The following is a 26,782-nucleotide window of genomic DNA, read 5'->3' as shown; positions in this document are numbered from 1 at the left end:
TTAATTAATCATTAGCAATATATAAGACAAAAACAAATTGTAGCCAAAGAAGATTTTAAAACGGTGATTTATGTTTAATAGTAAATTTGTAATCATAAATTCATAAACCTGTTCACATAAATACATATAAATAAAGAGAATACAGAGGTACCTAGACATTTTAGTGCCATGGATAAGGCATTGTTTAGACATGATCTGCCGATCAACCTAAATTTTGCTTTGACATACGAGCGAGATTTAAGATAAGAGTAACCAAATTAGCGGGCTTAAACAATTCGTTGAAAAGAATGTGGATTAAAGTGATCGAAAGAGGTTTGCATTAACAGTGAGAAATTGAATGAATTAAATCTCCTTCTCTAACCTCCTCTAGCCTCCCCTATCCTATAAAAGACCTACATCTCTATAAGTCTATCTTAAGCTTAACTTGTCTGATTTTAAGGGTAAATAAGCTTTCTAAAACTAGTTTATTTCTTAAACTATATTCTCATACATGAATAAAATTTTCTTATTTCAAATAAATATCCGATAATCAAGGTGGCGTTTTACGTGTTGAGAAAAATAAATTTTATTACAGCTTGACATTAACTACATCTTACATTTTTCAAATGAGTTTGCAACGTGGGGATTCCACAGATCCATAGTGTTTCAATACTTGTCGCTACTTTCATTTAACGAGTCAAATAAATAAACTATTCACATTAAACTATGATCTTAAGCTAGAAATCTATATTGATATACACGTTAATACTTTTTTAAGAAAACACTTTTAATTATTTGTTAGTTTTACTTTCTTATTTAAATATTCGGTTTCATTATTTTCCTATAATGATACCAAAAATCTCATATGACTGAACACATTACAAGAACGCACAGCCAGTATTTATTTTAGTTTATTCTCCAGCAGATGGGCACCAATTAGCATATCCACCACCCTGCGTTACCCTCAACTTGGACGAAAAAAAAGAAAGATAATATTTAGAAAGAGCATATAATTATTTTTTTTAATTTGCGACCCACACTCCCTTAGTCATTCCAGTATGTGCTTTACAAGCAGTACTCGGCACTGGACAAAGTTATAATCAATTATCACTAATAGACAGAGTGCCTATTCAGGCATCGGGGCAAACTATCTTGACACCCCCCCCCATCCCCATTTTTAAAAAAAATGTCGCTTTTGAAATTATAAAGGAAAGTTTTGTTTACGTTAAAGAACAGTAACACTGTATAAATTTGAACACCTAATAGCTTTTTTTCCGATTTTTTTTCTACATAAATTTCGATTAGAAAACCTCCCGAATTCCAGAAGTTTGAAACATGAATCCATTTTGTGTGACAGTTCTGTAAAAATCGCGTGGTACATAAACTGAGTGTTTACACTAACAACTAGTTGGTTTTATGCTCTTGGAAATATCATTTGCTTTTTGTGGTCGCCTCTCTGTTGGTTAGAGTTTCATTAAGAACAGATTACATGGGCGTGTCGGTACATTTAACTTGATTTCGTTCAGGCAAATTTTGTTTTCATTCGTTTGTAAAATATAGCCATGTCAGCAAGCCGATTCGTCAGCATGTTTGTTTATAAGCCATTCTATTTTAAGGGAATATAGTTAATTGTACAACATTAAAAATCGTAATCTTACAAATGGCAACCTGATTCAATGTGTAAGCTAAAAACGCCATTTTAGTCTGCCGAGCTGATGTCCACAGCGAACGTTTGTACACTGCCAGAGCAACATTAGTCGGGTTTTAATGCAAATATTTTTAGTCATGGACTTTATAATGATAAATTCAGAACGAATGAGGAAAAAGTTTAAAGTTATAACAAAAATAACAAAAAAACACCTTTAGATAACAAGCCTTAAATGCACCGAAAATAAGAAAATGAAACTAAATTGATTTATCCAATAAATATTGTGGTACTTTAAATATATAAGTGATGATATGAGCAACCAAAGAGAGATTAAAGAGATCAAATTGTTTTATTTTCATGTTTTAGTTCATTTAAAAGCTTTTTATTAATTTTTTTATATATGTTAAATTTAATTCATTGTTGAAGCTACGCTTTAATCAACGCTCTATCAATGCTTTTATCAACATTTCAATCAACGCTTTGATCAACTCTTTAATTAACTCTTTAATCACCACTTTAATCAAGCCCATAAGAGAGGCCCTGTTGCAACGGTAATACGAGACGAGACTGGTGCAGTTTGGCTAAAATCACTGACCCCTGCGCAGGACGACCAATAAACAGAACCCAGATTAAGAACTATGCACGGGATAACATGATCAAATCTCACAGACTGACACGGAGCAGCATGTCCGAATTTTATATTTTAATATTTTAGAGATTGCAGAAGCATTAAATGGTCAACGGGTGTGTAACAAATAGATCAGGGGTCTCCAAACTTTTCAGCCCGAGGGCCGCATTAACTATCAAAAATAAGTTCGGGGTCCAGATTTTTTCCAGGAATCTCTTTGGGAGGTAGCCCCCCCCCCTCCCCGTCCTCCCCCGAAGAATGTCTACCTAATCCCCCCCCCCCCCCCCACACACACACGCGAAATATAATTTATATAGAAATATATGCAAATTTCAAGTTTTGTCGTCCACCCCCACCCATGGAGTTAAGTCTGAAAGAAACACGCTCGGGGGGCAGACAAAACACACCAGGTCTGAGTTTATTCTCAAACTGTTCTTCACGTATTTCATTCTTGAAAATGTTTGTTCACCATGTTGTTGCGAAATTTAAAAGGTACTTTGATGCAAAAGTTTTAGGAGAGTCTTTCTTGGTCAAAAACGTATACAAAATCCTCCCTTCCTTCTTTGAACTAGTCTCTAAGGAGGTCATTTGCTTGCAATTCAATGACCTCCAGCTGCAGTTACTCAGGGCAACTGGCCACAATTGCTTTAAATGGGTTTTGAGTCTCACTTCTTCTGCCTTTGAATCCAAGTCAGCAAACCTCTACTGAAACTGCAGCTGGAGGTCTTTGATGATCTTGCATGGAAATGACCTGAGTGACAGCTGTTGCTTCAGCTATGAAGACCTTGCACTGCTGAAAGTGCGTCAATTTGTTGGCTTGTACTTGTTACAAAAACATGACAAGCTTGGAGCTGAAGGCCTTAAGGTGGGTGTATAAATCAGAAACTAGATTTCTCTCTCTTGTAGTTTTAGGTTCAGAAAATGTAAATGGCGTGTTGTGTTTGCAGCAGAGACTAATTTCCATACTTTCCTTTTTATCAGACATTAATGGCTGTGGCTTGCTTTGTTTTCCAGGTTGTCACCTATTTCCTTTCTTAACTTAAATACCTTGCTCAAAACTAAGTCATTATACTGGTAAATCTTGCGATTCTCTGTTTGTATCTTTCAACATGTTTCTAAACTATCTATTGTTATGCAAATGTGACCTTGAAAACTCACCATCTTCAACACAGGACTCACTACGCTGCGTATGTCCACATATGCAGCACATAAAGCTTGCTGGTGAATAAATAATACAGTGCAGGAAGATTTGTTGTAGAATGTTTTTCTCTTTACACAACTGCTCCCTAATGGTCTCCCTCCATCAACAGTCAGGTAACTGAGGCTAGTCCAGTCCAAGTTATAATCAGCAAATGTTTTTTTTTAACTCCTTGAATATATCCTCTCCGGTAACAGTGTCATAAAAGCCAACTCTTGTGTTGTGTTCCTGTCTTCATCCACACCTCTAATAAACGCAAGCAGTTGAGAGGTGAAACCGTTGTCCAGCAACTCATTCATTTCAATTGAAAAATTGCTTGCATTTTTCGCTATTTGAGTCAGAGTGTTTTCATCAACGTCTGCAACACTGTGGGTAATTGTATTTGCACCCAAAGCTACATGTTCAAAGTGTTTTAAATTTTCTGGGCAGAGGTTATAGATATAGGTTAAAACTTCATAGATTGATGGAGCTTAAATCTGCAATACTTTATTAGAGGTGTCATCAAACGAAGTTATTGTAGACGGTTTAAGAGATCTTAGGCTGATATAAACTTCATGAACAGTAAGAAATGGAATTAGCTCTATCCTACCACGGTGAGCAGAATTACAAACATGTTTAAACTCCTCAATGTTTGTGTAAACAGCATCAGTGTTGAGTGCTACAGATGATATGTAATGATTGGTGAAGTCATCAGCAGATATCTGGCAATGTCCAGCTGTATTGCATGTGCATTTATTTCAAATTATTTGATTTTTTGCAATCCAGATGGATTTGGAATTAGGTTTGCCTGACAGCAAAGTATTCAAATACTCCTTCTTGGACCAACGCATGAGCAGTTAGACATAATTTCTTTGCTTAGAAAAGTCCTCAGTAGTTCCAATTCGTCTAAGCCAGTCTCTTTTATTAATTGCAGATTCGATATTGTTGTTAAGAAGGTGTGTTTATAGTCTTAACCCCTTTAGAGATTTAAGGTATATGTTTGTCATATAAAGTATAGACAAAAAGAAGCCATTCAGAAATTGCTAGATCGGGACAATTGTCATTGTATACGTTGCAGAAGGGGGCAGCCAATAAATCCGCAAGAAAAAAAAATTCATTAAATTTTCTATATGAGCCATAATTTAAAGTGATGTGTTTCCGCGTAGGTGCACATAATCTTTCCGGCAAAAATGTAAAAATAAAAAAAAAACAGGGGAGTCACCACTAGAGGGGTCACAGACCTCTATTACATTGCAATCAGGTGTTGCGTAGATGTGATCAATTATTTTACTTGATTTATCATTGAATCTGGTAGCCGTGTATACACATTGTCTCAGACACAGAGAATCAACAATATCTTGCCAATATCATTGGGGTTTTAGTACACTTACTAGACTACCCGTCATCCCATGGATAACTGTGGGTTTCCGGAGTCATACATAAAACATCATCTCGTCTGTCACTTATCGTCACAAAATAACCAGACCCTACATTAAAAAAGACGTCACACCTCAGACGTTTTTGTCCTTAAAATACACCGATTTCGGCTAAGCATGGGTCTGACCACACTATCCTTTCATATGCTGACGTCACAGGTGAACTCTACACCTACCCAACTCTACTTCAACTGCCCAGTGTCCTATCAAGGCTCAGACAACATGTTTTTATCAATTTCGGGCGAGCCTTGCTCTGACCACACCATCCTTTCATATGCTGAGGACATAGAAACAGATCAACTCTACTTTACCTGCCCTGTGTGCCGCGATGTCCCGATAAGCAAATTTATTATTCACGTTTTAAAATAAACCGGGAATGATCTCCCCTAAACTTTCTCGAATATTCTTACAGGCCTATAACTTGAAATATAGACATGATTTTTAATTACTTAAACTTTTAAAAATAGAATAGAATCTCATAGAAAAAAGAATTGCGCACCAAGCGAACGCCAAAACAAATTGTGCATAAAATCACGCAATATTATTAGTACTTTATAAATTTACATGCATTTTTTGAGAAATCGAAAATAGCGTAAATTAGTACTTCCGTTCAACGAGAATTACTCAAAATTTGACAGAAGGTAGAGAATTAGATCTTTTACTTACATGTCGAATTTCATTTATCTATCTGAAATAGTGCTCAAGTTATAGGCTTTTGAAAAAATTAAAAGTAGAAAAAGTACCACTTCCGGTTATCGGAAATCGCTCAAAACTTGATCAGAATCTACGATTTTGATAAAATACTTATATATGAAATTTCATCAACCTAGCTTTCTTCTTCTTCTTCTTAGTCCTCTTTGCTCCTTATGGAGCATAGGGCCTCCACTATTTACTTCCATTTCTTCCTATCCTCGGCTATTAATTTTGACATCTCCCAAGATATCCCTGTAGGCTTCAGTTCTTCAAGAAGACTCCGCCTCCAGGTCTGTCTTGGGCGCCCTCTCTTCCGCTTTCCCTTGGGGTTCCACTCAAGCGCTTGGCGTGTAACATTTGTGTGAGCCTTTCGCAGTGTGTGACCCACCCAGCGCCACTTCCTCCTTCTTATTTGCACACCTATAGGCTCCTGCCTAGCTTTCCTCCATAGTTCCAAGTTCGGCACTTTGTCCTGCCATCTCAGTTGCAGTATCTGTCTAAGGCTTCTATTCATGAAGGTCTGTATCTTTGCTGTACTTGCCTTGGAGACTCTCCATGTCTCTGCTCCATACAGCAGAACTGCCTTGACATTAGAGTTAAATATCCTAATTTTTGTGGTAATGGAGATGGCCGAACTTTTCCATATGGGTCGCAGGTCTGTGAAAGCGCAGCTGGCTCTATTAACTCTAGCGCGTATGTCCTCCTCTGTGCCTCCCGTTTTGCTGATCTTGCTGCCAAGGTAGACAAACTCTTGCACATCATTTACCTGTCTTCCATCTATTGTCACTGGAGCCTCCTGTTTATTGTTAATTCTCATCATTTCTGTCTTTTCTTTGTTAATCTTCAGACCTACGCGCTGCGAGATGGCTCATAATGCATCAACTTTTCTTGCATGTCCTGTAGCCTGTGCGAGAGTAAGGCAAGATCATCTTCTAGTTTCCCCGTAAGTGTCCACTGAATATCTTTTCCAGAACTGGCATAATCTGTGCGTGTCACCCAATCGAGAACCACTAGGAAGAGGAGGGGCGACAGCAGACATCCTTGTCTCACACCTGTGTTGACCTGGAACTCTTTAGACAGTTTCCCAGCATGGCTAACTTGGCATGAAAATCCATTGTAAAGTTGCTGGATTATTTCCACTAACTTAGCAGGTACACCATAGTGTCTCAACAGATTCCATACTGTTTGCCTATCCACACTATCATAGGCCTTCTCAAAGTCAACAAAGCAGATGTAAAGCGGGGCTTGCCATTCTATCGTCTGTTCTACAATAATTCTAAGAGTGGCTATTTGATCTGTAGAAGATCTTTCCTTCCTGAATCCTGCTTGTTCCTCTCTTAGCTTAAGGTCAACCGCCTCTTTCATTCTGTCCAAAATAACTCTGGTAAGGACTTTACTTGGTATGGACAACAAGGTAATACCCCTCCATTTTCCACACTGAGATAAGTCACCGTTCTTAGGCAACTTCACAATGAGGCCCCTTTTCCAATCGGTTGGGATATGTCCTGTGTTCCAGACTAAGTTAAGTAATTTATGAATTCGATTTACTACTTCTTCTCCACCTTGTTCTAATGCCTCTGCTGGGATATTATCTGGTCCTGATGCCTTGCCACTCTTCAAACTATTTAAGGCGTTGAGAATTTCCTGTCTGGTGATTTCCTCGGTATTGATGTTAAGGGGTTCCCCTGGCTCGAGGTCTGGTGGATCTTGAGGTGCTGGACCATTTAGTAATTCCTGGAAGTGCTCTCTCCATCGTGCCAATTGTTCCTCAATTGACGTTAGAAGTTTACCATTTTTGCTCCTCACTGGCCTGTTGGGATTGGTTTTCCTCCCACTCAGAGCTCTGGTTGTTTCATAGAGCGTCTTGAGATCTCCTTTACTTGCAGCTGTTTCGGCCTGCTCTGCCATTTCACTTATAAACAATCTCTTGTCATTTCTTAGTTTCCTTTTCACCTCTTTAGCCTTTTCGTTATATCGAGCGGCTGCTGCTTGTTTTTGCTGCCGTGTTTTTGCTTGATTTAGTTCGCTGTTTAGGCTTTTTCTTTCTTCCACCTTCTGCCATGTATCATCTGTGATCCAGGGCTTCCTGTTGGGCGCTCTACCTCCTAGAGTCTCTTCGCAGGCTTCAATAGTGGCTTGCTTAAATATTTCCCAGGTGTGTTCAACGGAATCAAAATCTTTCTCTTCTGTCTGTAGAGCTTCAAACCGATTCTTTAGGGTGACCTGAAAATTTGTCCTGTTGTCTTGCGTCTTAAATTGACTTACATCAAATCTTCTTCGTGGATCAATTTCATGTTGCCTCTCCTTCGCCTTTAACTTCATCTTCAGTTTAGCAACAACCAGGTGGTGGTCGGATCCTATGTCTGCTCCTCGCTTTGCTCTCACATCCTGCAATGAGGCCCTCCAACGACGCCTTACCGCGACATGATCAATCTGGTTTTCGTTATGATGATCTGGTGTTATCCAGGTAGCTTTATGACACCTTTCGGTGGGTGAAAAGTGTACCGCCGATAGTAAGCTCATTTGAGGCACAAAAGTCTGCGAAGAGTTCACCATTTTCATTAATTTCCCCTAGGCCATTATTTCCATCTCCATTTCCCTGCCTCTGTTGTCTTTGCCTACTTTGGCATTTAAATCACCCATGAGGATCAGCATGTCGCGCTTGGGTACCATATCAACCACCGACTGAAGCTCTTCGTAGAAGCGGTCTTTTTCTTCCTCGTCTGCGTTGTTCGTAGGAGCGTAGCACATGATAATGGAGGTCTTTTGAAACCTGGATTCAAATCTAGCTTTAATTATTCGATCAGATACAGGTTCCCATTCCATCAGGCTTTTTGTTGCCTCCTTTGTCAATAGCAAGACTACGCCTGCCTCTCGTGGGTCGTCCTCATTTTCTTTTCCCGAGTATAACAGTGTTTCTCCCGTCTGGAATTTTGTCTCTCCAAAGGTGTTCCATCTTGTTTCGCACAGGCCAAGCACTGTAAGATGATACTGTTGCATTTCTTTCACTGTCTGTGCACACTTCCCTGCTTCCCATAGTGTTCTGACGTTCCATGTTCCTATGAGGATAGGTTTCTTTTGCGACAGTAGTTTTGCGGCTGTGGATTTAGTTTTCCTCGGTTGAAGAAGGGGGGTCGGCTCTGTAGCTTCCTTATGGATTTGGCTGCATTGCGTCATACTTCTCCTAAGTGGAGCCCTGATTCTCCCGAGGACTGGATTTGTTTCGGATTTGGCTTCGGTTTCTGTAACTGTCTTTTGTTTTATGTGGACGAGTAGTTAGCCCATCGCACAACCCCCAACCTGGAGGACCAGGGCACAACGTTTGGTCTGGCCCCTACCCACGCAGATCTGTCCGACTTGGTTAGACCTGCCAGGAGCACTAGGAACCCGCCAGCATAACTCTGGGGTCGCTGGGGCACACAAGCCATCCCACCACTTCAAGGCGGTGTGCCATCAGACACACAGACACACAGACATACGGACAAGAATGCAAAATTATGGTTTTCCGTACCAGTGAGTTTTTTTTTTGCACGATTACAAGACTTTCTCTATACGAGAAAGTAAAAATTAATTAAAACTAATTAATTTTGGTTTGACCTAGATCTAGATCTAGATTTCAGATCAATAACTTTTTCTTCCTTCGACAGCTGATCTGTAAATCTAGAGAAATTTTTTGAATACTAAAATAAAAAGAACTGTTAAAAAATTGATAATGCTGCTGAAACCAAATAAAAATAGCAAACGGACGCATCGTTAAAGCTATAGCCGACAGAAAATTAGCTTTGTAATGTGTTAATATTTTGAATGGGCAACAAAATCTTAAATGAAAGCCACCATTAATGTTGTTAAAAGTAAATAAATCATGTGACGTAACTATAAGTAAAGTCATTGTTTTGAACTTTATAACTAATATGCTTAATCTACCAATGAATGAATCAATAAAATAATTAACATGCTTAAATAAATTGTAATTAACAGTCTGTTAAAAAAAAAGAAAATTATTCTCTATTTAAATACTATTTTACAGATCTACACATAGAGCAGATTCTCTTCTGTAACCAAAAGGACAAACAAAAAAAACTAATAAATAAAGCTTGCAAACAAACTTGAGTTTTAGTGTTTTAGTAGTATATAGATATTAAAATCTCCCAAATATGATATATTTATTGTTGGTAGATGAAACGGAATCCATATTGGAGCAAAAACGATCATACCATTCCGTGTTTTTGCATGGATCTCTATAAAGGAAGAAAATTAAAAATAACGGATGGTATTTGATATTTTCCAGTTTAATCCATATACATTCTATATTGTCTTGTCCGTTAACAGATCATTCCTGTACTTGAGACAATTAACCCATATTCTGCTAGCGCCCCACTTATGGGACGCTTGTAAAAAAATAGCTAAAATTTATTAAAAACTAGTTAAAACACAAATTACGTTTCATTGTATTTGAAAATGGTTAGACTATTGAATTTGTGTGTGTTTTGTGAAAAAAATTAATTTAGAAAAATGTTATAGTACCGGATTTGCAGTATTGGTCAAAATGGCGGAAAAAAAACATGCGCTCAGGAAAATGCATATCTTCTAAAATATTAACATTTTAAGTGCAAAATACATTTGAAACTTATAACAGTACCATATTTCTATTTTTTTTTACTACTTCGTTATATCAAGTGTACAACAAGCGTCCCATAAGTTGAACGCTAGCAACGAATGGCCCCATGTAGATTGTTACACAAACATTTATTGGACACTAGCGAGAAACACAGATGCAAATGTTTATGTTAAATGGTTATTTATGGTAAAACAATTGTTGACTTTGTTAACTGCTAACTTTGGGGTGTTAAGTAGTATTTATAGATATTTAATTATGACCTTGATCTATATTTATGTAGATTGTTACACAAACGTCACATTTATTGGACACTAGCGAGAAACACAGATTCAAATGTTTATGTGAAATGGTTATTTATGGTGAAACAATTGTTGACTTTGTTAACTGTTGACTTTGGGGTGTTAAGTAGTATTTATAGATATTTAATTATGACATTGACCTATATATACTTATATATTATTGTATAAAAAAATTGAAAATATTGAAAAACTTACATTTTATTTTTAAGTTTTCAGAATTACACGTACTGAAGTATTTAATACCATTGAATACAATCTAATTTAGTACTGCTGTAAATTTACTTGCGCGTGATATTAAAATTATAACAAACCAGAATAATAACAATGGTCATGATTTAGGTGAAACAAGTCATGGGGGTTCGTTAACACTCTTCATATAAGAGAGCTCAAGCTACATATAGCAGAAATGTGAATTTGCTGTGTACAGTTGTCATGCCCGTATAATATTCCCCTCCAAAGGTTCCCGATACCAGTTTTACTTTGTTAACTTTTTAAGGAGATTCCTGGTGCTAGATTGGTAGCGGTTCGAGTAGTGAGGTGCATACATGGATGATAGCCATGAACACTCAACACAGGCCCCCAGAGACGGATCCTAGCCCTAGAAATAAGATGTCTGATGTCCTAATCAATGCCCGTGAGGGTGGGGGAATAGCGAGGGTAACAAAAGAGAAGTTGGCTGGATGACATCGGGGACTGGACCGGATCGTCTTTTGCAAATTCACTGAGGGCAGAGCTTCTTTCAGGCATCATTTCGGAGGGGGGGGGGGCTCTGCCCCCAGAAAAATGGAATTTATATTGAAAACATTCTTTTACCAGTGTCCACCCTCCCCCTAAAATTTAAGCCCCCTCTGAAAATTTCAAGTGCGCCCCCGAAAAAAATCAATTATTTATATCTAATTATATTACAGTTTTGATGAATGATAACAATATTTGTCATCATGTGTGTATAATTAGATGTACCAGTCACAGCTTTACTTATTTCCAAGTGTTGTTCACTTTGATGGATGCTAGATTAAAAGAAAACTAGACTTTTTAACATAATTTCTGCATTTTAGACCATGGTATGGCTAAACCAATTGAACATTATCAGTATTTTTAGCTGTCCTAAACAATGTAATCATTGGTCTAACCATACAAAATCAGTATACAGCTTAATTTTCGCATGATTAGCCATATTTCGTGATAAATGATTTTATTTTTCAATAAATGTACATGGGGCCGTTCGTTGCTAGCGTCCCATTTATGGGACGTTTTTAAAAATATCGATATTTTAAAAAGTATTGATTTAAAAAAAAAAATATATAGTCATTCCTTCATTCAGTGCCCAAAAGCTAAACCATATCAAAAAATTATAAAAATTTGAGACCTTGGGATAATCTGGGGTCCCCCTAGTATTATCTTGTTTTATCTCCCAAAATGTAGTTTTGAGAAAAACGCATTTGAAGTTTCACGGGGTCTGATTTACCTATTTAAATATTTTAAACTCGTTTTTTTTTATAAAATGTTAAAGGGCATTAAATAATTAGCATTGATGCTATTTTTATGACTTTATGTAGCAATAGAAGCCCAAAATAATTATATTTCACTTTTGAGATAGAACAAAATACTATCAACTAGATCAGGATAAGAAAATTGTATAATGTTCCAAGTCAAATTTTGATTTTTACAGCCAGTTTCAATAGATTTCCAGAAGTGTAATGCCGTTTTTATGAGTAATAATATGCTTTTGTATGACTACTATCATCTATTTGTAAATCTGACTGTTCTTGGTCATTAATTTTCACTTTTTATGACTTCCATGGCAAAATTTATATATTAGAGTACATTACATGACATGTAATGTTTCTACAGTTCTTTATAAGACGGTTTGTGCATTAAAATGTAAAGTGTATTCTGTAACTTTGGGTTATCTGCATACATTAACATAATTTGATTTAGTCAGTGGCGAGTCTAGTTAGAATGACACTCGGTGTGGTAACTGAGGGTGTCAACCCTCCACCCTCTTACAATTTTACATTTTTGGTTTTGTGTCACCCCTCTACCCTATAATTTTATTTTAAGATTAACTGGATAAAGAATTATATTGACTGTAAATTTTAGTGTTTTCACATTGGTCTCGCCCTCTAAATGGCGTCACGTGCGGATCACACCACGCCCACAGCCTTGTGATACAACTGGAATTAAAGAATTAATACAATAAATGCAAAACTCAGGATTAGCTTAAAAAATAATGTATTAATTTTACACAATATACACAGTTCCTAATGCAAAAACAACCAATCGTGTAATTGAATATTGAGAATATACATAAACACTGTTTCTTTCCTCATAATGATGCTGCGCAACTTGAATACAGGCAGCGCCTATACCCATATCATTGACACTGCATTACCAGGTCTCTGTTGTTTTTATTGTTCTCTTTCGCACTTCTCTGTGGATAGAAATAAAGATAGGCTGCATCAGTACAATGTGCAAAAACAGAAGGACTTATTTCCCCCACCACCCTCTGCTACACTAATACTAAACTGAAAACCAGGAATAAACTTATATTCATGGTTTTAAGACTAATAAGTTACTAACAATGAATTACTTTACATTTTGATCTGTAACAAAGACATTGTTTTCATCATCCATATATTGGAACACCTCCTACTTATGATTTTGATAATATGATTTTGATAATATAAATACAAAGTAAACCCTACAGATACTATCAGAGTTTCTTCCAGGCATACTTTTAACAGAGTCCGCCGTCCGCCCCCCCCCCCCCCCCGAAGAAAGTTTACCGCCCCCCCCCCACCGAAAATTTCAAGTGCCCCCCCCCCCCCCGGAGAAAAAAGTCTGGAAGAAACACTGGATACTATACTACTAAACAATACAATTAGTATAGGCGTATACTACGGTATACATTAACAATATTAGGCCTATTATCAATTAAGATATTTTAACAAACTTTGAACTAAATATGTGTAAAATAACACAGTTAAGACAACATATAAAAGATAAATATATTTACGATTCAGGATCTGGTAATTCAGTCAGTTTAGTTGCATGACAACCAAAATCGACTAAAAGATGTTCACACGCCGGAATTTTGATCAACGACGCACAAGTCACATGACTTAAACAGCTAATTTCATTGGCAGAATCTGACATAGAACCTTATAATTCTAGCGTATCCAAGGAAAATGTATGCGTTAATTATATACTGTTAGAACAGAATCAAATTATAAAATTGACATAGAACAAGATTATACTGGCCAAATGCATCAACTTGTAGTTAGAACAATGTCAAACTGAAAAGTTTGGTAGGAAGAGGATGACTTAGAGTCACGTAGATAAGTGCTTTTCTACTTCATACGGTCGAGTTTTTTGAAAAAATCAAAATTTGTAGTTAGAACAAGATAATACTGAGGGGACGATGGGTTAATGGAGGAGTGGACATAGACACAAAGGCAAGTTTCTTCGTGTAAGGATGGGTCTCTGCGCAATAGGTTATAATCAGCGACGAGTATCTCGTCATCTTTTATAAAAGACTAGCCATCGGTACCCGTTTCACGTGAATTATAGGCCTATATATATTAAAATGTTGTACTTGTTTGTGAAAAATAATTTATAAATAGTTATTAGTCAAAACGCAATGTGCTTTACTACACGCTGAACGATATTAGTGACAAAGCAAAGAAATAACTAATTAGCTAAAAAACATAAAACAGGCACACACTGATTAAGTGACTTAAATGTTTCCGTTAAAAATCTGGGTATTCAATGGTCATTATGTTGTTTTTAAGTAAATTGTATTAGTTTGACCATAAAAGTGTACGTCTTGATGATTAGATCTAAAGATCTAGATCTAAATCAAATTTGAATGAAGTAGTTCCTTTCTTTATAGTCTAAAATCGGTAGATTCACATAATAAAATTGTTTGGCTTGCTGTGTCTCGATCCCGCACCTCCTGCGTGGTATTAAGTACACTATTGTCTCAGCTAGTTAGGTACCTTATAAACCATATTTTTATCCCAAATGTGCCAATTCCATTGATTTCTATAATATAATTAAGGCCTGAATTAGTTTAATATAGAAATTATTATTGGAATAGATTCTAGAGTAGATAGAGTCTAAATCTAGATCTAGATCTAGGTCTTAGCGTCTAAGTCTAGAAGAGTTTTGTGCGTAGATTATCTAGTCTAGATCTAGAATCTATAGATATAGATAAAGTATAGATAAAGATATATATAGATATAGATAAAGATTAAATAAAGTAAATTTTATAAGTTTAGGTCGAGAAAAATGTATTGTATAGATCTAGATTTAATAGCGTACGTAGATCTATCATATTTGAATGAAATAGTTCATTTCTTTATTTTATTCTAAACTCGGAAGATGACGTCATTAGTTTCTATTTCGGCTGAGCATGGGTCTGACCAAACCATCCTTTCATGTGCTAAAAAGACAGAAACAGGTGAACTCTACTTCACCTGCCCCGTGTCCCGCCAAGTCCTGATAGGCAACTTTAATATCAACATTAAAAAAATAGAAAAAAAATAAGATTGACTTGGTGAAGAAACTTAACTTACGCGAATAGCCCTATTCTTTCAAACTAAATTTTATCCCAAGTTAGCCTATTCCATAGCAAAGCAAAGATTTCTATAAAATAATGAAGGCCTGAAATAGTTTAATATAGAAATTTATAGAATAGAATCTAGAATAGATAGTCTAAAGATAATAAAATATCAATGAATAAGAGATATTAAAAACAAAAATCAATACTAATAAACTAATTTAAACAGAATCAATATGACTATCTTACAATTTCACACTTTGTCACCAAATAAATCAAACAGTCACTGCTCTTCACACTGCTTTACTGTATATATATATATATATATATATATATATATATATATATATATATATATATATATATATATATATATATATATATATATTGCTACATAAATTTAGAATTGGTTCAACATGTATTATAATTAATATAGTACATATTTGAAACTATTATGTGAAATGAAAATGGAAAATTAAGTATTACTTTAGTATCAAACACGAGTAGAGAATAGTAAGTGAAACTGTGTTAGGTTGAAATCAATGAGCATGATTAATTTCAACATGGAGGCGTTTTAGCGACAACATTAGAGCTTGATGAAGCAAGAGAGGGCTAAAGACCATTAAGTGATAAGCCTTGGTTCAGTTATTCTTGGCTGGACTAGAGTTCAATTGACCTGAAAATATTGTTGGTGGCATTTTAACAGTCAAAGATTCATAAAGCAAATCAGCCTTTGTACCTTTTACTTTGAAAGGCGCACATGATCTTTATCAGTTAAACTGACGGCTCTTTGGGGATACTTTATATTTTTGGCGAGAATATTGCTACCAATTTTAGTTCAATGAGTAATGTCACTGTACAAGCGTTGTTTGGGAGCACCTCACTTAGCAGTGGAAAAATGTTTATAAAACAGTATTTATAACTCATTCAGAAACACTGTAAAAATAATCTATTATTTACTAGCGTACCCGTCCCCGAGCGTTGCCGCGGGAATAGAAGAAAGTCCGACGAAATATATAAGATGGGTTTGATCTATGCGTTACCAATCCTATTTTCTTATACGCGTGTCTTTGTTTTCCAAAAGTGAGTTATTTAAATGTAAACAATGCCTGCGCTTGGATCATAAATATCGGGACACGGGTTTACCTACACTATCGCATAAAAACCTTGAGTGTACATTAATTACTCAGCGAAATAATGAGGTAGAACACTCTTCGGTGACCGCCCATGTGTCAGGGACGTAGAGAGGCACTCTCAGGAGCCCCCCACCCCCCGATTACACTACCGCATAGGCTCTTTAAAACTAACATACGCTAAATTAACATTCGTTAACGTGACACAAATGAACAGGATTTTATCTTTAACACGTAAAAAAATTATTTGACGTGTTTTAAACATCAGTGTGACTGATGCAATATGTTTGCGTTACTAATGGTTTATTATTAGATGCTAGATCTTAATTTCTGATTGCATCATTCGCAATGTGACGAAACTGGTGGATTTTTTTACGGACAAAAAGAAACAACTCAGTTAATAATCTAATCTTGGTTATTTTTTTTATTATTAAAATAAAACGTATTACATGGCCCTCAGTGGCCCATGTGAGCCTTTGGGGGCCGAAACTGTTTGCAGCAAAATCACACCCTACCGTGCGTCGGCGCACACCTTGATTAAATTTAGTAAGCGTTTGTAACGTCCCATCCTATCACACTGTCTATCACACTGACCGAACGTAGTCCCACCACTTCCCCAACCCAGACACCCTCTCGGAAGTATTCATCAACTCCATTAAGTTGTATGGCACCAGGATAAACTGTGTCGAACCACAATCGTCTTTTATTTTTATATACTGTATATGGAGAGAAAACACCCCTGCGACATTAAAAATGATTTTTTACAGAACACTTCTCTAGAGTGTTATAATGAACTCAACAAAGTTTCATGCCTATCGGATGGACGGTGTCAAATCAACTTTTATATTTTTGTATACCGTGCATAGAGAAAAATCGCACACTCTCGTGGCTCCGCCCTTGCGAAATTAAAAAAAGACTTTTATACAGAACCCTTTCCTAGAGTGTTCTATTCAACTCCCCAAAGTCTCATGGCTATTGGATGAACGGTGTCAAACCAAAATCGACTTTTTTATATACCGTACATGGAAAAAAATCGCACTCTCCGTGTTCTAATGAACTCACCAATGTTTGATGGCGATCAGATGAATAGCGAAAATCGCAATCGACTATTATTTTTATATACCGATTATAGAGAAAAAACAAATTGCGCCATGCCGGGGCGTCACCCCTGCGAATTTGAATTTATTTTTCGCAGAAACCTTCCCAAGAATATTCTTAACAACTTTCCAAAGTTTCATGGCGATCGGATGAAAGGTGTAGTAATGCTTAAAAGACAAACACACATACATTGCTTTATATATATATAGATAGATAGATTTCAATCAAGTATCTACCCTTGCCCCGACATGGGGGTACGATGGATGAAAATCGGATTGTTGCGTTGGGAAATTTGTGAGTGATACATTTCACAATTTCTAGCTTATTATCTTTTGACAGTCTGACGTTTGATAGACTGTCGTTGACACCACAGTGTATGGTTACAATGTGGTGCTAGAGTCACGTGAGCGGCTACTATTAACGACCATAATTGTTTTCAAAATTTGCCCCAGCCAGCGCTATTTCCGATACACGCTCGAAATGATCCGTGGCCATTTTATTAGGGTGGAGACATTTAAGTGTAGAGTCACTAAGGATCAAATGGTATTTTGTTGTTTAGTTGATGTTGGTGGCGGCGACATATTGTGTGCTATCTCTTTTAGTGACGTAGTGAGTACAGCGTTCGACCACTGGGTCATGGACGGCCTAGACCGTTAGAACGCTGCATTGTGTAGAATCAATTTTTAGCGTTAGTTTGCTGTGAGTTTTTCGCAATAGAGGGGTTGATGAAAAGAGGTGGGGGTGGGGTTATCGTCATTAACGAGCTACTGATCATTGATACACCAATCACATACCATAATCTTGCATTTAACTTCAATACAAATCCGCTTTCTAGTCTAGAATAATCAATTGTGGTTTGGCAGCAATGTTGAAATAAAATGCCACTCAATTTTTTTCAAAGCACAAAACTTAAAGAATCTTTGTTTATAAAATACCACAACTAATCAAAAGATATTAAATATTTTTGTCTCTTGTATTTATGGTATCATGCATAAAATGTATGTCAAATGTTTTTCTTTAATACTTTGATGATACAAGATTTTTTTCTTATCTTTTCATACATAGTTTTTTTTTTCATTCTGATAGAAATAAAAAAAAATGTAAAAAAAAATAGCGCCCCTATTTAACTATTTTAAAAAAGGGAAATAAGTCATGGAAGTGGTTTGAACGTTTGCCTATCTTTCACACTACAGCTCAGGCATATATATTTTTTTACACAACATCATGTTTTAGCTACTGTATAACATCACTACTGTAGGAGATCTCTTTGCTATTTACAAAAGCTTTTACCGTCAAGTCAAAAATGCAAGAACATTATTTTTTAATTATAAAAAAATTATTATAGTCGTCTATGGGTCCCTCAATGGCGTGATCCCCACCCCCCACTGTAATTCCGCCCCTGCTGAGTGCAAAATGTATCAATAATTTAGAAATTTCGTACCATATTATTTTAAACACAACTTGCCTGTAGTATAATGTAAATAGAATTTTCCATAAAATTTTTTTTTAGTTTAAATGGCTGCATTCTGTGTAATGATTAAATTTGCTGTCTACTAATTTTAGTGTGAGAATTGTGCTGTATTTGTTTCACCATTTTCTGATTTTCCTCCACAATGTTTTTAATACTTTATTTTAATTTTATTTACATTTCAGGTGATGCTAAGTGTGCAGTTTTCGTGAATTCGTTTTCAAGCGTTTAATGGAAATGAAGAAATATATAATTGGTCTGAGCATGAAACGCAACTTTGAACACCATCCGTGCGACATTTATTGATGCATCTGCAAAAGTAACCAACAGGCGTATGCACATTCTACATTGTATAAAAATGGCCAATGCGTTCAAGAAACAGAAATTTAATGCCTTAACGATTGCGTCTCGAAATGGAGACGACAAGGAGGTAGACGTGAAAGATGATGGATGGAATGCCTTAATGGTTGCATCTAAAGGTGGAGATGACAAGGTGGTAGAAATTCTTATTGAAGCAGGAGCAGACATAAATCATGTGGAAGATGATGGATGTAATGCCTTAACGATTGCATCTCTAAGTGGACACGACAAAGTGGTAGATATTCTAATTAAAGCAGGAGCAGACATTAACTATGTGAAACAAGTTGGATATAATGCCTTAATGATGGCATCTCAAAATGGACACGACAAGGTGGTAGATATTCTGATTAAAGCTGGAGCAGACATAAATAATTTGGAAGGTCATGGATGGAATGCGTTAATGATTGCATCTCTCAATGGACACGACAGGGTGGTAGATATTCTTATTAAAGAAGGAGCAGACATTAATTATGTAGCACAAAATGGAGGGAATGCCTTAATGATTGCATCTGAAAATGGACACGACAAGGTGGTAGATATTCTTATTAAAGCAGGTGCAGACATTAACTATGTAAAACAAAATGGGCGGAATGCCTTAATAATTGCATCTCAAAATGGACACGACAATGTGGTAAATATTCTTATTAAAGCTGGAGCAGACATTAATTTTGTAAAACAAAATGGACGGAATGCCTTAATAATTGCATCTCAAAATGGTCACGACAAGGTGGTAGATATTCTGATTAAAGCTGGAACAGACATAAATCATGTCGAAGATAATGGATGGAATGCCATAATGATTGCTGCTGAAAAAAGACACAAAAAGGTGGTAGATATTCTAATCAAAGCAGGAGCAGACATAAACTATGTAAAACAAAATGGATATAATGCCTTAATTATTGCATCTCAAAATGGTTACGACAAGGTGGTAGATATTCTGATTAAAGCTGGAACAGACATAAATCATGTCGAAGATGATGGATATAATGCCTTAATGATTGCATCTCTAAATGGACACGACAAGGTGGTAGATATTCTTATTAAAACTGGAGCAGACATAAATCATGTCGAAGATAATGGATGGAATGCCATAATGATTGCTTCTGAAAAAAGACACGAAAAGGTGGTAGATATTCTAATTAAAGCAGGAGCAGACATAAACTATGTAAAACAAAATGGATATAATGCCTTAATTATTGCATCTCAAAATGGACACGAAAAGGTGGTAGATATTCTGATTAAAGCAGGAGCAGTCATAAATCACGTGAAAGATGATGGATATAATGCCTTAATGATTGCATCTCAATATGGACACGACAAGGTGGTAGATATTCTTATTAAAACAGGAGCGGATATACATCAAGTACAACGAAATGGATATAATGCCTTAATGATTGCATCTGAAAATGGACACGACAAGGTGGTAGATATTCTTTTTACGGATGGAGCAGACATTAACCATGTAAATGAAATTGTTCAAGACACATTATTTTCAGATTATCTGAAAAATGATACTAAAGATTGCCTCAATACGTTTAGCTTAACAAAGACTCTATTGTTGAAATCAATAGATGTTTGTTTTCTTGCATTTGAAAATAAGCACAAACATGTTATTGATACGTTATCTTCAATGATATTTAAAATTTTCGATCAAACGACATTAACAACATTGTTTCATTTTTTTATATCTTCATTAAAAAAAGGTATTTATAATTCATCAATTGTATGTATGTATATATATATATATATATAAATATATATATATATATATATATATATATATATATATATATATATATATATATATATATATACAACCACAAACACAAAGAAAACACAAACACTAACGCAAACCAAAAAAAAAAAAAACTAAACGAAATAAAAAACAAATCCCAACTCAAACCCAAACCCAACTATAACCAAACAAACCAAAACACACTGTCAGGGCACTGAAGCACGGCCGGATTCGGCTCAGTTTAAGACTATAGATAAAGGTAAACATATAGAACATTTAAGAGCTTGCTTCTAAACTGTTATAGATTTAAAAAAAAAATATTTGTGTTCATCTGATGGAAACTTTAAAGCTTTAAAACATAAACATAGATCTTAAAAGAAATTTTTTCTTTGATCTTGCCTTTACAATCGAGAACGTAGTAAAACATTAAACTGCTATATGTACTGTTAAAACGTCTGCTTAAAAAGATGTACGCAATTGGCTGAGGTAAAAAAAAATCTCCCTCGTGCGCAAACAAAAAAAGACAGACAAAAACAAATTCCCCAAAAAAAAAGAAACAAAAAAAAGCAGCGGGAATTCCCGTTCCAGAATAAAGAAGTCTTTTGTTACTTCACCTGTCTTTGATTAAAAATAATGAGAAGAAAACAGCGCGTTCAGTGCATGGAATAAATAAAAGGCAGTATTTAAAAAACCAACGACATTGCACTTAATCAATCCCCGCTAATTATGTAATTATTTGTTTTCCTAACACCAAAACAAAGTAATAAAAGTAAATTATCCCCCCCCCCATCGATTTTATGTTGTTTTCATAATTGAAAATGATTATTCTAAGTATGTAAAATGATTAGACTTTCAATATTATTTTTCTAAATCATATATTTAGACCATGAGCACTTTAATAATATATCACTTGTATCCATAAAAGTATCGTTTTTTCTTATATATCTTTGTAATCCTCGATTACAACCAAACATACAGAATAGAAATTTATATATTAGATTCAACACATTCGTTCTTTTTCTTAACTTTTTAAAAAATCGTAATAAAAGTTTGTGTTTATTTTGAATAGCTCTCGTTTATTTGTAACATCAATTCCATTTTATCCACTTTGGTCTGCATGCCTATATGTCTCGGTTACACAAAGTTTCGCTTTCCTGTGTCATTCTATACATATATTTTGAAGTATACGTGATGCTTTATGGGTCTGTCTAGATATTACATCGTGATCTGTTAAACGAGACCCTAATTGAGTTTTAAATATTATTGTCGGTCTGCTGAGGTAAGTTGACAGTTATTGTAAATTGTTTCCCATTAACTCTTTGAAGACCAAGGGACACATGTGTCCCAAATTTTCAAATTATTGCCAAACGAAATTGGAATAACATAGAGTTGTTAAATTTGCTTTAAAATAATTACTACATGATAGACTTAATCTAAACAAGGCTGTTTTTAGTATATGTGAGATCGTTTTGTTGTGATATTTATAGAAACGTTCCACTTTTAGACCATTCGCTAAGCTACTGTTTACATTTTTATATAAAAAATAGTAAGTGTAACAGAGATAAATAACTGGTGTTTTTTTAACCCTTTATTTACGGAATTAGGTTCCGAATGACATTTTTTCTTAAACAATGTGTTATCATATTGCTTTTGGCACATTTAAAGCATATGTCGAAGGAAATTATGTTTCATAAATTTTTAAGGGCCCAAACATGTATTGGTACTTATAAGTACCGTCAGGAATGTAGGACATATTTTCCAAAAATTAAAAAATTTACAAAACAGGAAAAAATGATACAAGTTATTAAGTAATAACATGACAATAATTATAACAATCGTTTTTTGTAATTTTCACACATAAACCCAGCACAAAAGTATATTTTGAGTAGGATTTGTACTGGATTTTCTATCGGAACACATCTTAGATCTCAAACACAGCAAAAGGTGCCGACATGTCATGCTCCCTCATTCCTCATTTCTGAGACGTTCTTGTCCGTCGTCTTTCTGGTGTGGCAACAGTTGCCGGACTGAACCTGCTTTTGCTGGAGGCTTCCAATAGCCATTACAATGAGCCGCATAATCAAATATTTTGAAAACGAAATCCTAGTCATTCAGTAAACTACTACTAGTAATACTAGTATAATTGTAGCCTACTAGAATGTTATGACAAGTCTACACTACAGTGTAAAGTTCAAAAATAGTAGTGAGCTCAATGTGTTTGGAATAGCTGTAGTGGCCTACTGTTTTGTGTTTACTGATTAAAATTTACCATATAGATCTATACTACATGCAGATGTATGGACTATTACTAGTCTACATGTATACATTATGTACACGCTAGCTATTGTATGCAAGACAGTTTTTTGCAACAAATATAATCTACAAATCTTACTTCTAGAACTAGACTTTGGTATACAAATAACGTATACTAAACCTAGTAAACGAGCCTGCAACTGCCACCTCTATTCTTGTTATTCTTTTACTACTAGAAATCAGCAATTAATTACAATATTTCTGAGGAAAACCCTATGCAAAACTTCTTATAAATGCATAAATATATATTTTTAAGTACATTTCGATAGATAATTATCAAAATAATATTTATGTCACTCCACATCGAAAATCAGCAATTTCCAAGAAATCCTAAAAAATGTCCGTGTGCTCTGACGGTATTTATAAGTCCACTTGTAAACATTGATCTATTACAAAGACAATTTGATAAAAATTGTATAACTAGAAGTTAAATGTATTTGCCTGACTATTGAAGGTGCCAATAAAAAATATTCGATAAGGTAAAACAAAGGGAAATCAGGAACATGTGAGATATGTACAGAACAATTGTGAACTACCGATACAGGTAGAGATTGAAAATGGCGCCACACCAGTAATTTTCAAAAAACTTCGTTCCCTCCACCTACCTGTGACTCAAGGGAGATAATACTATCAATTACATCAATAATTTTTTAAAATTCGTCTTAAATTAAAAATAATACAGGCGCTTAATAAAAGTGGTACTTATAAGTACTGTCAGTAGATAAAGGGTCAAAGGTTTACTACTGAGGTATTATATTTACATTTGTTTTTCCTAACAGATGTGCTTGTTGTTTTTTTTTTAAAGAGTGATTTGTTTTGCTTGGGACATATATGTCCCTACGGTCCGGAATGGAGCTAACTTTTTTTTTACAATGTCGCTAAGCACGTGATTTGGCAGTAGAATATACATAGTGGCAGAGCTTTGATTTACTGTCATGGACCAAATTACTAAACAACTACTGTTTATAGACAATAACGACGATGAAAATAACCTGTTTTTTTTAAGGAAAAAGATGTGAATTTTCTGTAGAAAAATGTCGACAAAGTAAGTGTAGAAGATATAATTGAATGAGCTTTTCAAGTCTCAGAACAAATTGTCACCACAGTGATAAGACCCACAACTCATTCTAGTAGTTCTATTTTGCATACATTGCATACATCCTCAATCTCACATGCTATAGAGACTAATATTTCCCCTAATCTGCAAGGTCGCGCGGCCGATTGATATTTTTGAACATGCCGCGCTGTCATTTATTAAAATATATGTAATCTTGTGTATGACTTTTAGAATACCGCGCACAAAAAAAAATATACGATGCACACTAGTTTTTTTTCTCTCAGAGGTAGCTTTAATAGTGTCAATTACCTCTCGGACATACCCCCCCCCCACCCGAACTTTCCATCTCGGAGCAATTACCTAATTAAAAATAAGTTAGGACTAGGGTTAGGTTAGGGCTAATGTTAGGGTTAAATCTTTATATATAGTTGAGTTTAGAATTTGATGTTAGGGTTAGATATAGTGTTAGAGTTTATGGTTAAGGGCAGGCTTCTTCAGCATCAGGGGGTGGGTATTTGAGGGGGAGGGGTGGGTTAATGTCCTAGACCCGAAGTTGACACTTTATATAATCATCAATAGAACATGACTTACCCAACGAACCATCAAACGTGTTCGTGTGATTTGAAAATGGAGACTGGAGCAAAATTTTGTTTTCAACTCGAGGCTTCTAAAAACACACTTTCTAATACAAGTTATTGACTATGGTCATGGGAAATTTAAAATAGATGTTGATTGTAATGAAGATCCCAATGTTATTTGGCATATACAATCCTTGTTATTTTGGGTGTTTGTTCGCTCTGATTATTGATAATAGTAAAGAGTAAGATTCCCTTTCAAACTCATTCGCAAGTGAAACTTGTGATGGGATACTATGTAGGCCTACTTCTAACCTTCAAGATTACTGGTCGACTGAATCTGATCTCCATATTTTACATGTTAATAATGTGAAGCCAAGATACAGATTTGAAGTAAAAAAAATAGGCATTTATACGCACAAGTGACAAAAATTCAAGCCTGGCTACAATGCAAAACCAAGCTTAGATATATGCAAATGATAGCGAGAGCTCCCACGTAAGGATTACGTGAAAGAAGTATCACTTCGAGACCTTGTCGTAGAGGCAAGAAGACCCACTTTTGATTATTTATTTCTTAGCATAAATTAAACAGCAGATCTAGATCTTTTTAATACAATAATGTTAGATTTAAAATTAAAATTGTGATTACATATTCATTTTGTCGTTTACTATATTTAGTTATAAACGAAACTACGTATTTACGAAAACATACTAAAATAAATTTAGGAAATTTAGTTTAAATTGTATGAAAGAAGTGCATTAAAAACGTTATAACAACAATCTTTTATATAACTATACACTAATATGGGGAATATAAATTATGTCCTTAAATTTATAATAATGAACTACTATTTAAATAACCATAAAGTAATTTTAACTAAAGTAATTCATTAGATCATTTAGTGACTTACATTAGTGTATTATTATTTAATTAATGAAAAGCATTTTAAATCCTTTTTAGTTCATGCATTTTTAAAAGCTTGTTATTAAAACGTTGTTTTTTCCTAAGTAATTTAACTACTTTAACTAAAGGTTTAACTACAATTGAGCTGCATGGCTAAAAACTATTGCGCAACACGTTAACATTAAAAATTCGCATATAATAGTGCGGTAAATACAGCTTTATATGGGACATTTTAATCAATTCTTAAACAATCAATTAAACATCTAAGTTCATTTGATGTTATATTGTATTATCATTGGATCTTAAACCCCGTGCTAAGTTTCCATCTCCCTTTATTATGCATAAGACAAAACCCGACTAACAAAAAAGCAAGCTTGTTAAAATTGGAAAAAAATACATAAAGATGATTTGAAATCGTAAATCATCACAGTAGATACACATCCTGTGTAGTTGTTTTTCATATCTAAATCAACAACTACTGCATTTAACAAACAGTTTAATATCTGAAAACCAGTGTATTTATTTAGAGTATTAAGATAAATTACACGAACAGTGATATCTTCTAAACATGTAAATTAAACTAATTTATTTGAACACGATGATCTATTTTCGTTCGCTATCTGCATCATTTATCTATCTATATAATTCTCTTCTTGGAGACGTTAGAAAACAAGCTTGTAAGCGCGCTCCCTATCACCCCACCCCTATATGGTCTGGTGAGCTGTGGTTCACGCTAAATGTTTACATTAATCGTAAAGCCGGGTTTTGTGACGGCTATTAGGGGCAGATAATTTAGTTTGAAACAATTATAAACTTATGGGAGTTAACTAAGAGGAGGCTGCTTTCAAGGGGGGGGGGGGGGAGGGTGTAGGGTAGGGGTTGGGGGAAAGGAGGGTGGGGGTAGTATCGTCCTTAACGACCTACTGATAGTGTTTTAAAGCAAATATTTTTAGTGGCAGCATTGGTACTGTCGAATTCACAAATTATGAATTACTGAAAAGTAGAAAATAAAACAACTAAATAGCGGCGTATGATATGCCGCGGGTCGGCTCGTATATATAATTCTCTTCTGGGAGACGTTAGAAAACAAGCTGCAAGCG

The 26,782-nt window shown here is 35.2% G+C and overlaps 1 pseudogene; it reads left to right on the top strand.

The window, feature by feature from the left end:
- The first annotated feature begins 15,880 nt into the window (after positions 1 to 15,880).
- The window catches only part of LOC131943392 (ankyrin repeat domain-containing protein 29-like), a 17,445-nt pseudogene continuing 6,543 nt past the window's right edge, over positions 15,881 to 26,782 (top strand).

The sequence above is a fragment of the Physella acuta genome, unplaced genomic scaffold (genome assembly GCF_028476545.2).
Source record: "Physella acuta isolate Inbredline_101_S28 unplaced genomic scaffold, ASM2847654v3 ptg000454l, whole genome shotgun sequence".
Taxonomy (NCBI): domain Eukaryota; kingdom Metazoa; phylum Mollusca; class Gastropoda; family Physidae; genus Physella; species Physella acuta.
The sequence above is the reverse complement of the archived record's forward strand: the minus strand, read 5'-3'. Positions and strand labels throughout refer to the sequence as shown.